This window comes from Alosa pseudoharengus, unplaced genomic scaffold (assembly GCF_046254945.1).
Source record: "Alosa pseudoharengus isolate Yale_2024_CS ecotype anadromous, Long Island Sound unplaced genomic scaffold, YU_APseudo_1.1 YU_APseudo_1.1_scf_17, whole genome shotgun sequence".
In the NCBI taxonomy this organism is placed as follows: Eukaryota; Metazoa; Chordata; class Actinopteri; order Clupeiformes; family Clupeidae; genus Alosa; species Alosa pseudoharengus.
Genome location: NW_027468640.1, coordinates 23,843,433 through 23,858,323, shown reverse-complemented (window position 1 = coordinate 23,858,323; position 14,891 = coordinate 23,843,433).

Below are 14,891 nucleotides of genomic sequence, written 5' to 3'. Positions count from 1 at the left end.
TCCAGCTAAGTGCAACTTTCTTAGGAGGTCTGTGAAATTTCTCATATCATCGATCCAGATAAAGTTGAGGCTATTGTGAATGTTTCGCAGTCAGACCTGATGGAGGCTGATTGCGTCACGCCATCAGCGAGTAGGATCCGCTCCTTTCTTGGCATGGTGGTTTACTACCAGCATTTTATTGAAAACTACTCTGTGCTTGCAAGGCCATTGTTTTCGTTTACAGGTGGGTCTAAGCGACCACACAGAGGCAAAGGTGTAGGTAAGCCTGTGCAGAAGAGAAAGCTCTCTCCTCAGGACTGGTCCCCTGAGTGTACAGAAGCTTTTCAGAATCTTAAGTCTGCGCTGGTGAGTAGTGTGCCTTTGGCTCATCCAGACTTCACAAAGCCTTTCCTTTTGTCTGTTGATGCATCTACTAGTGGTTTTGGAGCTGTTCTGTCTCAGGTGCAGCCCAATGAGGACAAAGCTCGGCCCATTGCTTTTGCCAGTAAGGGGAGTAACGGAATACATATACCGGCGTTACGTATTCAGAATACAAATTATGAGTAACTGTATTCCGATACAGTTACAAGTTAAATAGTTGGTATTTAGAATACAGTTACATTGTTGAAATCAATGGATTACATGACGATACTTCTCTGTTTCATAAGTTTATTCACTCTAAATAAATTAAGGAAACTCCATTTACCAGAAGCTCCTGAAAGCAATCTATGATGAAATTGTTTCCGTGTTTAAATCCAAGCCCCGCCGTCTTGCACTAGCCTTAAAACGCAGCCAGCGCGCATTATGGACGCGTCATGGGAGACCCTGAAATGACTGTTTGCACAGCAAATTAGGAGTAAAGTAAGTGGAGGTAACTCCTGTTCCTCACTGATCGTGGTTCCTGATGTCTGTTCAAAGGATATTTTCCCAAGTAGGCTATTAATAGCTCAGGCTACTTCGGCCAATCGGTTACACAGTTTGCTAACCCCCTTAAGTATGTATTGACGAAGCCAAAGCTGGACGCGTGTGAGCAGCGTTGGGTGGCTAGGTTGGCCCCTTTTGATTTTGACATCCTGTATATTCCAGGCCCTAAGAATGTGGTGGCGGATGCCCTTAGCAGAGAGCCTTTTGTGAGGCCCAGGATTATGCATCGCTTGACCAGAACTTCTTATGCTGAACTGCTTAAAGAAGCAGAGAACCAGCAGGTGGACTCAGTCCAAGACATGTTTGGCCTGTCGTCTGAGCTTTCTGAGGCACGGGAACAGCGGGCGGCCTCCATGACTGACGGCGTGTGTGTTGGGGCCACACATGTCGTTCAGGATGAGGCAGAGAACCTGCTGACAAGAGGGCGGTCAGCGGTCTCCTTGTCTGACAGCGTGTGTGTTGGGGCCACGCATGTTGTTCAGGATGGGAGGCTGGGTCTCATGTGAAGAGGTTTCGGCTGTGTTGCAGTCCTCTCGTCACTGGGAGGACGGTGCTAAGCTTAGGGCTATCTCACATGTTCAGCACTTAAAGTCTATGTCTATGACTGGTCAGAATCCTTTGCCTGTTCTTAGTCATGATGAGCTGTATGACAAGCAGTGTCAGGACTCCACTATCAGCAGAGTTAGGTTCTTTGTTGACAGGGGACGTCGCCCATCCCGGCGGGAAAGGGTGCATGAGTCCCGTGAGACGCTTAAAATGTTGAGGCAGTGGAGTAAACTCACTACGCGGTTGGGTGTGCTGTACAGGGTGTCTAAGAATCCTGTGTCTAAAAAGAATACCTTCCAGTATGTGGTACCTGAGGCGCTGAGGATCATGGTTCTAAAAGGGGTTCATGATGAGGCAGGGCACCAGGGCCAGCAGCATACTCTGTGGCTGGCCAGACAGAGATTTTACTGGGACAGGCTTGAAAGGGACGTTAGGGATTATGTACACAGGTGCAAAAGGTGTTTAGTTAGCAAGGCTCCCGGAACCTGAGGCTAGGGCTCCTCTCGTTTCCATTGCTACTTCAGCTCCTTTAGAATTAGTCTGCATTGATTTTTGGTCTGCGGAAGATTCGCACAACAAGTCCATTGATGTTTTAGTGGTCACTGACCACTTCACTAAGCTGGCGTGTGCATATCCCTGCCCTAATCAGTCTGCTAAGTCTGTACCTCGGGTTCTATGGAATAATTTCTTCTGTGTGTATGGTTTTCCTGCGTGCATTCACTCGGATCAGGGGGCTAATTTTGAGAGCTTTTTAATCGCGGAGCTGCTCCTGTTAGCTGGGGTGGAGAAGTCTCACACCACTCCGTACCACCCCATGGGGGAATGGTCAGGCAGAGAGGATGAACCACACTCTGGGAAGTATGATTAGAGCTCTACCACCAAAGTCAAAGGTCAAGTGGCCTCAGCTACTCAACAGTCTCACTTTTGCGTACAACTGTACTGTTCACGAAACCACAGGTTTCCCCCCTTTCTTCTTAATGTATGGCCGCACTCCTAGGTTACCTGTAGACTTGATGTTTGAAAGTGTCTTGTTGGACGGGGATACAGTAGACATTGACACGTATGTTTCATCCCTGGGGAAGGATCTACGGGAGGCCATGGCCGTAGCCCAGTCGAATGCTGAAAAGCAACAGCGTAGGCAGTCTAAGCTATATAATAGGAGAGCTAAAGGGCAACCAGTCAGTGTGGGTGACAGGGTACTGCTGGCCAACAAAGGTGAACGGGGAAAGAAGAAATTGGCAGATAGGTGGGAGGGAACCATTTACACTGTTTTGTCTGTGAATACCACCACACACACCTTTAAAATTAGGAGTCCAGCAGGCAGTGTGAAAACTGTACATAGGAACCTCATCATGCCGGTGAATTTCTTGCCGCTTCCTAACGCTGATGAGGATGATGAACATCTGTCATGTTCTGGTGGCAGTCTTAGTGAGGCTGACAGCTCACAGTCCAGTGGGGATAATGCCACTGTTGACAGGACAGTAAGGTGGGTTGCTGGTCTTTCGGGTAGTTCTGACACACGTAGTGACACAGGAGATTTTGGGTCTGTGACAGTGGACAGAGGGAATGAGGTAATTCCAGACCTGGCTGGGGTGGAATCGGAGAGTACCTCTGTGTCTTCAGCCTGTGAGAACATTCCGTGTGCTGTGTCTGACGAGTGTACTGAGTCTCTATCAATTGACCCCCACCCAACTGTTAATTCTCCTTTCCACACTGGTGTAACTGAGTCTGATGTCTCACCTGTTCGTCATAGCAGTGGCCAAGGCACAAGGCGAGGATATTTAGGGAGAGCAAAATACTCCCGTTACATACACATAAAAAGTTAAAACCATGTCCTTGAAATGGATTAAAGTCACTTGGAAATATGGCTGGGCTACTTGGAAGAGACTAAACCCAGGGATGACCGGAGCACTCAGAGAACTTTTAAACTTGTTTTATTATGGTGCACAATCAATTGACGTTTTGACACACTGTCTAAATAAATCAGAATACAAGATGACATTGTCAGAGAAAAAAAGAAAGACATAATTCTTCATTTAAACCATGGGGCTCAACTGTGTTGAGTGTGTGGATCCAAAACGCTTCTTTTTGAAGTAACATTTTGACAATGTCTCCACCTCGTTGGGGAGGCAGTATTCTGTCAATCCCCCAGAATTTCAGTGTAGCGCAAGAGCCATGATTAGCTAGACATAGTGGCGCGCTATTGCATAGTCCATGTTATGATCGCGTATAGCGGCCTTGTGCTCAGCAATCCTCTGTTTGAGTGGGCGTTTGGTTTGCCCTACATATAACAAACCAAAAGGACATTTAAAATACACCACATGGGTAGTACTACAGTTAATAAAGGCATTGATATTGTATCGTTTCAGTGTGTGGATGCGAAAAGTGCTTGGTGTTGTTAGAATTGGAACAGTAGGTGCAACGACCGCACCTGTAGAATCCTTGAGGTGGTACTGGTAACCAGAGGCCGTTTCACAAAGAATTTTAAGGCTAAAAGTAGCTCCTAAAAATAATAGGCGTGTCACTCCTAACTTTAGGACTCCTAATTTTTTTGACTAAGAGTAATTCACGAAGCATTTTAACCCTAAAAGTAGCGCCTAAGTCTGGGACAGCTTAAAAGAAGTCGAGAGGGCTCCTAACTTAGACCTATTCACAAACAATCCTAAGCTGCTTTTGTGGAATTTCACATTGCGATATTTTGAAATGCGAATGCAGCTACGAGCTCCCAATCACGAGGGAATAATTGTGCATTGTAACTAAGTGATGCAATAACGCCACCAACAACAATCAAAACCATTCAACATGTAAACTAACGTTTCATTGTAAATCAAATTAAACTGTTTCTCCTCTTTGCAAAATTTGAGGATTTTGAAAAATGAGGCACTGTTAGAATTCTTTGATCAACCCAGGTTCAACGTAGCATATTCCACTGTCTGCTCACGTTAGTGACCGCACCAGAGCAAGCACACTTTCGCAGTTCTGCCGGAAATGTGGTCTAGTTTATTCTAACGTCTCTCTATGGAATTACCTGTAGATTAATTTGCGGAGGACGAAGAGAAAGCACCTTTTTGATAAATGAGCCAGTATAGTGGAGAAATAACTTTTAAGAACTAATCTGTAGCCTAGGGTAGGCTTCTGCAAAAAAACAATGTTGTTGGCAATTTAAACTATCTAGTGGACGTTTTTAAAAGGCTACAAGCAATAGAGGCTTAGACTATGGCCCACGCTGTGGTTTGTAAATTAATTTGCCTACTTCCAATTCTTGACTGCACTGTAGCCAGCTGACTGCTTGACAGGTTATTTATATTTTCTTTTCTGTACAATAAACAAGTGTTCGTTCAACTTTACTGTATGCAGCAGAATTACGCACTTGGCCAGCCTATAGAACGGACACATTTTGGAGAGAGAATGAGAATGTACGCACGCAAGAATCTGTTGGCTATTTGTGGCAGGCGAGCTAGGCAAAGGCCGTGCGGGGCTAATTACTTTCACACGTTCAGGTGCGGGTGCTAACTGGTGCCACTTGGGAGCTATATTGGTGCTACTGGCCCACCCTAAACGTTGGGCCACTTGGTACTAGAGCGGGGCTAGAGGTGGTGTCAAGGTGAAGGCAGGGTCAACCCGTTGTTGGCTATATAAGCAAAGCAGTATTTGCTAGTACACAGAGTTTAGAGATAGCGGTTACGTCCGTATTAAAGATGTTTGCCTGTCAGTAGGCTAACTCTGTCCAGAGGTCGCCAAGTAGCACAGTTGGCTAAAATTAAAAGTGAACTTATGAGTTAATTAACATAGACAAGCGTCCCACTAAATTATTCCTGCCAGTGCGTTTTATGCTATCAATAGTGTGGAATAGCCTAGGCTACTTAAAGAACTATCGTAAAAGCTCCAATTTCAGTTTCAGCCCGTTTCGCTCAGAAATTCTAAAATAAATATGTTTTTTAATACTTCAAAATAACATTTGATAAATGAACCTTACATTTTCCAGTAGCCATAGATATTTGAACAAAGTCTCAAACAACAAAAACAGAAAGGATGCAGCAGGCAACAAATGTAGAAGAGTCATTTCCAATGGAAGAACAAAATGCTGAATGAAGCCCAAAAAGCTTTTCTGATGTTTACTTTTATTTTACCATTATGTGTGTTAGCTTACACACATAATGGTAAAATAAAAGTAAACAAAAGTTAAATTTAGCAAAGGTGACAAAATTAATATAGGTTATTGTTAGTGAAGGTAGGCCTAGGCTAGCCTGGCCTCCGCCTGCCTACGTACTTCGATTTCTTTTCCCTACAGTACTACGTCTGGAATAGCTCTCGTTTACTTCGGCAACTTGTCTCCGAACCAACAAGCGAACAGATCTGGGGCCGTATTCACAAAGCCTTTTATCTTACCACTAGGAGTACTCCTAAATCGCACTAAAAGATTTTAGCTAGGAGTTTTCTCTTAAAAGTTATTCACAAAGCCTTTCAGACCTAGTCTTAGTAAGGAAAAATGACAACTCCTAAACTAAGAGTGAGTCTTCGTTGCTATGGATGACGTCATTACTCATGCACGAGCTTGACTGAAGTGACCACCTTGATTGGCTGATGATTGTAACGCGGGAATGATTCCAAACACCTCCCTTACGATGATGAGTGACAGGTGACAGGTCTGAGAATGCGTGCGCTACACATAGTGCGAAGGACGGAAGATGATGAATAAAAAGGCCTAGCCTAAATGAATAAAGAGTAAGGCAAAACAAATAGCCTAGTAGCCTAATGAAACATAGGCCTACGGATTGATGCAGTATCTTTGCAACATTAGCCTATTAAATTAATCTGTCACCATATGCCTACGTTTGCAAAGAGGAGAACATTTTAATTTGATTCACAATGAAACGTTACATTTAATTTACATGTTGACAATGAGTAGTTTTGGTTGTTGTTGGTGGCGTTATTGCATCCCTTTTATGCCTACAATGCAAAATTGTTCCCTCGCGATTGGAAGCTCCTGTTGCCGCATACGCATTTCAAAACATTGCGACGTGAAATGCCGCAAAAAGCTGTTTGTGAATAGGTCTTAGTGAGTTAGGAGTCCTCTTGACTTCTTTTAAGCTATCCCAGACTTAGGTGCTACTTTTAGGTCTAAAATGCTTCGTGAATTACTTTTAGTGAAAAAAATTAGGAGTCCTAAAGTTAGGAGTGACACGCCCATTATTTTTAGGAGTTGCTCCTAAATTCGCCACTTAGGAGCTACTTTTAGCCTTAAAATTCTTTGTGAATACGGCCCCAGATCACAATTTCAAAGTTTGGGAAGGTTCGTTCAATCTTTTTAAGTTTTAAGTGTAGTAGCCTATCTGTCCCCTTTGGAATTATTATCTCGAAGTAGGGCTACCCTCAGGAAGAGGTCAGTGCTTATGTCCTGGGATTAGACGTGCTCAAAAAGGGGGAAAAATGTCGGCCTAGATTTTTTGACCATTTTCAGGGGTTATGAGGAGCAATATGAGAGAGAAATTTGGGGATCACCGATTGTGCTTTTGGGAGCAGGTTTGGGAGCCTATAGGGAAGTGGTAAATTATTTAACCCTTTGTGTACTGCATGAGGAATAAGGAAACACAATGTAAGAAAAGAGGAATAGATTGTGAAGTGTTCAGGGAAAAGCTTCTCTGTCTGCTCTTGTTGTGACTGCTGATAGGACGAAGGTGTGTGTGTGTGTTAAAAGCACAGCCTCACAATTAGACTATAAGGAACTAGGCTATAGCTTACGTCAGTACACAGTATGATATCACTATTTGTAACATGATCATTCACGTCAAGTTGGCACTTTGTCACTGGAGGAAATGTGCTTTTCAGGTCAGATACATTTTCTACAGAGCAGAATGAGATGCATGATGCATGTGCTAGGTATTTCAGACATCCATAAAATATACATATCGTGTGGTTTTGTTTAGGTTCCATTTTCTCATTCCAAATGGGTATCTTGGCTATTCTTGCTGTATCTTGGAAAGTATTGATCTTACATAAAAGTAATTTTACAGTGTGTCTCCTGGGTAACATAGGTACACCTGGTAATTTTTTCAGAAGTTTATGAGACCTAAGTGCATGGGCCCTGGTTGAATTGATGTGGAATGACCCAAATTTTATTTCTGTGTCTATGTAAGTATCTGTGCTTGAGCTGTCTCTTGGAAGTTTCTCCCAGTTCCAGCACACATGATTTTTGTTTTGTTTTTAAAATGTATATGCACCATGTTGAATTATTTATTTAATTTAATTACTTTAATTATGGCTTGTGGTCTAAATTGAAAACAGACAGATAACTGTCCGGGTTAAATAACCACATTTGGGTCTACGGGCCCATTGAGGCCTGGGTTCGAGTCCGATCCGGATCATTTTCCGATCACACCCCATCTCTATTTCTCACTTGCTTCCTGTCACTGTCAAACAAAATTAATATAAAAAATAATGCAAATAATGTCTCGCCTGGGACAAAGTTTTACCAACATTTCACCAACAAGCACTGTCAGGAAATACAGGTGCATAACATATTAAACCATTACTAATCTTCTTCAAGATAAATCCTTTATCTCATTTCCTTTTGCAAATTTATTCTGTTTTTCTTCATATATTATTGTTAATACACTGCATTTATCTATATTATTTTTCTACTCTTATAGTGTTACTGCTATTACACTGTATATATCTGTACATGTTGTCATACTGCATATATACAGTAGCTATTCCACTCTTATAATGTTACTGCTAATACAATGCACATATTTATAGTTAATTTATATTACTGTAAACCATTCCACCTTCTTAACTGTACACTATTGTCTACACTGCACTATATATCTTATACTGTTTATGCACCACCTGCCCATACTGTTTATATCACATTGCACTTTTCTGCCTTTTTGCAGTTCTGCACTTCTGCAGTTTCTGCACTTCTGGTTAGACGGAAACTGCATTTCGTTGTCTCTGTACTTGTACTCTGCACAGTGACAATAACGTTGAATCCAATCTAATCTAATCTAACCTAACTATACAAATATGATCAAATAAATGAGTAATCAGCATGCCGTGTGAGCTAGGAGTTGTTTTGTTTGTCAATCATGTTTGTTTTTCTGTATCATTCAAGGGCGTAGGTTTGGTCTCAGCTTTGGTGGGGACACATCCACAGCTCCTGTTGCCACAATACCAAAATTATTGTTTCAATACCAATACCAAGTGAAGAATCTCATATACTTTTGCGATTTCTAAATTTTTATTTGATTTGGGGGCCCCCACCACCTTGACGCCATCAGTAATATTGAATATTGTGTGATCATTCACATCAGTGGCAATCATAGACACACACACACACAGAAAGAGCTGAGTTCTGGGTGTATTGATGAGTTTATTGATGGTTTGGTTTTGTAAGCCCTAGTGAATGCTTTTGTAGTAATCCAATTTGGAGGTTATCAGGGCATGGATGAGTGTTTCAGCTACAGTGAGTGGACGGACTCGTGCAATGTTGCGGAAGTTTCATGTGGTTAACATATTAGTAAGGATGAGGTAAGGTCAAAGATGAGATTCCGAGATTGAGGGTAACTAATACTTTAGGATTTGGTTGCATGAACTTATAGTGTAACTGTCTGTGCCTATCTAGTCTTATTTTGGATTATACATCTCTGTCTGATTTCTTTATGACCACAAAGAACATATAAAGTTTTGATAAACATAATAATTCAACATTTCATTAAGGGACTGTTCGGCATTTATGGAATGGACCACCGGAGGAAAATAGGGGAGGGTCATGTCTTTTTATTCTTTGTTGAGGGGAGGGTCACCCAACTTTTTTTAGTCTAGGAGGGGGGGTCAACTTTTGTATTCATGAAAACAGCAAAATTTCAAAGTGGCTTGTTTGGTGCATATTTTTCCATGTAGCTCACAGTCTCAGTTTTCACACTTCAGGTACCCCTCTGTACACCACATTTATCCTTCATTTCCTTCTCTCTTGCAGGGTAGGGAGTAAAATAAAGGCCTCGCGCTGTGGCTTTCGAGTGGAGAGACTGAGGGCCAGATGTACGTACATTTGCGAACGTAGCGTTATCAGCGTCATGGACAAACCGCAGATTGCAAACGCTGTCAGACCCAAGTTTCCGTCGTATTTATCAAACTAGTGTAAACTGCGCCTTTCTCTGCTTTTCTCCGCCCATAAACGCAATTTACGAACGCCCACAACTGAATGGCAGAGCCTATACAAGCGCAGTTGAATGAAGTTAACTGATGACAACATTAAAAAGAATCAAACGTTTAGCGATCATGAAATTATACCATACATGATAACAGGGCCGTCACCATAGACATTGAGGGGGACGTGTTCCCCCCAATATTCAAATACAAAATGTTCCCCCCAATATACGGACATAGAAAAATAAAGAAAGAAAAAAGCGCTATACTAGGCCTACAGGAAACCAACACGCACCACCATCTGAAATGTAATCAAACGTAAATAACGCACAAATTAGTGACCTAGTGAAGGTTCCAGAGTAGCCTACACCCTGAGTGGTTTGTCCTGGTGGTTTTCCGTTTTTCGTTAGTGGCGTGCGCTATCAAAAGCTTCCATTTACTGCACCCTACTGCGGTCAACAATATTGCAAAAGCTATCGGTACAATTTTCACAAAACTTGTTGGAAAGGTGTAGCACAGGCTAAGGAAATCCCATGCATTTTTGGAGCCGATCAGACTCAAAGGGAACTTTGAAACATTTTCCATATTGTAGCCTATTCTCGCAATGATAGCCAAAGTGAAACGTTTTATTTTAAATGATGAATTTGTGCAAGCCTGTGTCATTCATTTCTTTCACATGTCTTACAACATAAATAATGCATTCATAAGCTAGTAGTAATGCCAGAAATTACCGTTTATAGGCCTCTTAGAAATGGTTGTTGCATAGGCTATATTTAGATGCGCACTCAATCGGTCATCCATGCTGGCAAAACGTAGGAATCAAATGTGGCGACGGCACACAAATTGAAAAAAAAAAAATTACATTGCACTGGCGGTGATAGCCTACAGTTAATGTGAATCGCGGTAAATAACCAAAGAAAGGAATTTGCACCTCCATTCTAGCCTGGCTAGCGCCACCACTTCTCAATGAGACGTGGTCTGGGAACCAAACGTTAATTTTCTCGTATTTGAAAAAAATGCCCAGATCTGTTTATTGGGTGCCACGGATGTCTATCAAATGCGTCTGTGCATAGCTCATCATCGTCTTGCTTTCCCCCTTGTTCTGTGATTGGTCTCCTATCTCAGGCGAAAATTTGCTCCATGGTCTCCAGGCTGCCTTAGCAGCGTGAATCAAATCGCGCGCAAGGCAGCATGGGAACACCCAGGCTACCTCCATTCACCAATTAAAGGCTGTAGTAGGCCAAGTGTTTCTACATGTTGGCACAAAACGTAATTTCTGTCAGAAGCCAGTCTATGCAGGGGGTAACATGAGGTGAATCAGACAGAAGAGGGGCCTGTCTTAGTAGCCTATTCCTGAATCCTGTCCCTTTCATTAAAATTGTGTGATTAGCCACCAGCATAATAAAATGTAAATTAAAAGACAAAATCTTTTTATCTCTTTACTGGGCCCAAGAGCTCAGGGGGCCCTGAAGCCCAAGCCTCTGTGTGAAGTTGCTTCTTCTCCACCCTTCTCTTTTCACAAATCTCAGCAGAAGTCATAATTAAAAGGGTCATTTTAATAATAATAATAAAAAATGAGAATGCCTCAGGACCCCTCTATCTGGAGGAGGGGGGGGGCATCTGTGCCCAGGGGTTCATAATCCATCCATGCCATGCCCGTCAAAAGTTTGGAATACCCTAATTGACTGACTTAACGACTTGTTTGTGATTTTTAATAATATTTTTTACATGGTAGGAAAATGTATTGAAATTCTGTTTGGGGGTCCCACAGACCCCACCACAGATTTGTCCCCCCCAATGTTGACATTATGACTACGGCCTTGCATGATAAGATGTCAACAAGCAGGGAGATAATGAAGATCAGTAGTTTTACTCAAAGTACTTGTGCACGTAGGCTATGGAAAATTGGTCAAATCTAGCAAGTAGGAAAGTTTAAGTGAATGACGTGAAAGTGAAAGTAAGACATTCAAAAGGCCAACGAAAGTTAAGGTTGCTTTTGATAGTACAAATACTTACAAAACTGGTGCTCTAAATAGCGATTCTGTTGTCTTTGAAAGGTTCTCTTATTGACGCATTGAACTGCAATTTGGATTAACACCTGCTTTTACAAGGCGGAAGTATTTAGGCGCAGAATAGACGTGCGCTTTCAGGAGCAGTCTTTGTACATACCGCAGAATACATAATTAAGTGCTCTTTACGCTTGCCCTCCCATATTTTTACGCTAAACTCCCACTTTCCCCTGGATCCTCCCATGAATGCATATGCATTACACGAAAAACGCAATTAGTCATGTTCAGCTCCCGCGACAGGCAGTTTGCGCTTTTACATCATTGCGGCCTGTTTGTACATACCTCACAATGATTTTACACGCACGTTGCGAAACAAATACGCCTGAAGTGGGCGCAAACGAGTTATAATGTACATCTGGCCCTGAGGGTACTAGCACTAGCAAACATTCTAGAGCGAATGTGATTTCTGGCACTCTTCAAATTTCCTTTCATTCCATAGTTGTCAACATTGAGCATTAAACAAAAGGAAGATTTTCCTGGGTTTCTCACCCAAAATGTAAGAAAATCTCAACATTCGTCCCCCAACCACTACGAAACCAACCCCCTTAATTTCACCCCTTATAAATGTCTTACTCTTGACCTTAAAACCCTCCTATTATTTTTTTTATTAAGTATATTTTTTGGCCTTTTTATGCCTTTAATGTGATAGGATAGTGGAGAATGACAGGAAGCGAGTGGGAGAGAGAGTCGGGGTGGGATCCAGAAATGACCACAGGGCGGGAATCAATCATCACTGGCGTACGGTGCAGGCACCCCAGCCAGTCACGCCACGCCTGGGGCTTAAACCCTTCTATTATTATATTTTATTATTATAAAATTAAGGAATTTTTAAGTAGAAATGTGCATAGATTAAAGCAGATTAAGGGGAAATGCTGAAATTGCCCCTTAATTTATAGATTTTTCCTTAACCCCCCCCCCCCCCCCGCAATTTCAGTCCTTAAAAATCCTTACAGTATCCCTTATTTTTTGATAAATTAAAGGGGTGTTTAAGACCATTTAAGGCCCTTCAAACCTTTAAAAACCCTTACATCAAACCTTACTTTTGATTGAATAAGGGGTGGTTTAAGACCATTTTAAGGCCTTTCAACCCTTAAAAAAGTCCTTACATCAGACCTTACTTTTGATAAATTAAGGGGTGGTTTCAGACCATTTTAAGGCCCTTCAAACTTTAAAAAACCCTTACATCAGACCTTACATTTGATTAATTGTTCTACTTGTAGGGTGCATATAGCATTTTCCAAGTCTTAAGAATCAGTGATACAGGAACATTTATCTTTTAATCTGATAATACAAACTTGGTTACTTCCAGCTTTCCTTTAGGTCCATGACCATTATCATTTGTTGGTAAGGGACAGTTCGTTATTTATAAACGGGGTCACCGGAGGGATTTTGAGTGCTTCAATCAAAAGTTGCATAATCCTCCCCTGCCTGCAAGTAAATTTTCAACGACCCTCCAGCAGTCTTTTCAAGAGACATGACCCTCCCCGACCAATAGTCGATACCTTCCGCCCACGCTATAGAGCGCTATGAAAACACATTGATTTAAGCAATCGTTTTAAACTCACCCTCTGCTTTCTGATCTTACACATCACACTTCACCAAGATGGTGGCCATTTCAGTAGATTTACTCACTAACATTGTTGTGGAAACCAGTGTTGGGAACGTTACTTTAAAAAAGTAATTAGTTATAGTTACTCACTACTTGTCCCAAAAAGTAACTGAGTTAGTAACTGAATTACTCTATGATAAGAGTAACTCGTTACCAGGGAAAGTAACTATTTGCGTTACTGTTAAAAAAAAAGTTGCTATCTGTCAAAGAATTTGGATTTTTTGAGCAGTTTTGAAAAGCCAGTTGAAATTAGTAGAACAGACAGGTGTTTGTAGGCTACATAACTTTCGATATTTATTAGATAGATAGATACTTTATTGATCCCCAAGGGGAAATTCAAGATATTGCACATCGACAGACCTACGGTTGACTTCAGCCTGTGTCATAGGTTTTTGTTGTGAGGCAGAAAGATCTAGCTTTTGCTGCTTGGTGGACTTTGCTCCGAGTGCTTCTTTGCTAGTGGATGGCGAGCTATCATCTGTGGTGGAGGTAGGCTATCGGTGTTTTTGGCCACTAGCTTGGATGCGTGTGTGAGATGCCTCATTAAATAAGAGTTGCTCACAACGGATGTCGACAAAGTCTTCGCTCCTGGACATAATGTAGCCTACACATTACATGAACGTTCTTGCCTTTGACCACAATGAATTTGAAGTAGTGCTTATATCTCCACCTTGAAAATGCCAACTTTTCATTGTATTGCTCCTGACCTCTGCTGTTTCATCGAATCTCTACTTTAGCTGTTGCGTGTGTGTGTGGCGCGTGTGCTGGCAAGTGTGTAAAAACACTGGCTCTGATTGGCTATCATGAAACATGACTCTGCCTTAGCCAATCATAATCGCTTACGTCGTTATTAACCCACCTCCTCACTAGCTGTGAGCCAGGGGTGCGTTCGGATTACACAGTTTATTTAATCAATGCAAAGTAAGTAACGCACCGCATTTAACGTCCAGTAACGTTAACGGTGTTGTAACGTTGTAAAAAGTAATTAATTAGATTACTCCGTTATTGACAAATTAACGCCGTTAGTAACGCCGTTATACTTAAACGCCGTTACTCCCAACACTGCTAATTAATGCCTAATTGTACTTTATTTTTTGCAAAAAGAAAGAAATCCTTGATAAAATAACAAGTCATTCACATTATAGGCTACTTTACACACTGTTATGTCAGGGTGACTGACAAGCCTGTTCTGAAGACTCCCATTCATTTTGACTGCACGAGCGCGTCTTTTTCAGACAGACAGCATTTTATAGCAGGCCATCGGACAAATATGACGCCTCGATATTAAAGAAACTCCGACTCCATTCATTCTGAAAGTCCACCGCACAACGTGCATGTTCACATTTTTAGTAACAACCGCCAAACTTGCTTGCTTGCCTTACACATCTAAGTTTTCCGACTATTTTTCGTACCTTCTTTTTCCGCTGGATGTTATTGAGTTTGAAGAAGTTCTAGCTCTTACGTTCTGAACATCTCGCACTGCCATCGCCCGATGTCATTTCTGAGTCATATCACTCTGTCTCTCTTTTAAATGCCTATTCCCTGAATGGTAGGCTACAATTATGTGTTTTATATATAGGCTAATATCGAAACAAAATAACCCAGGCAGTCTCATC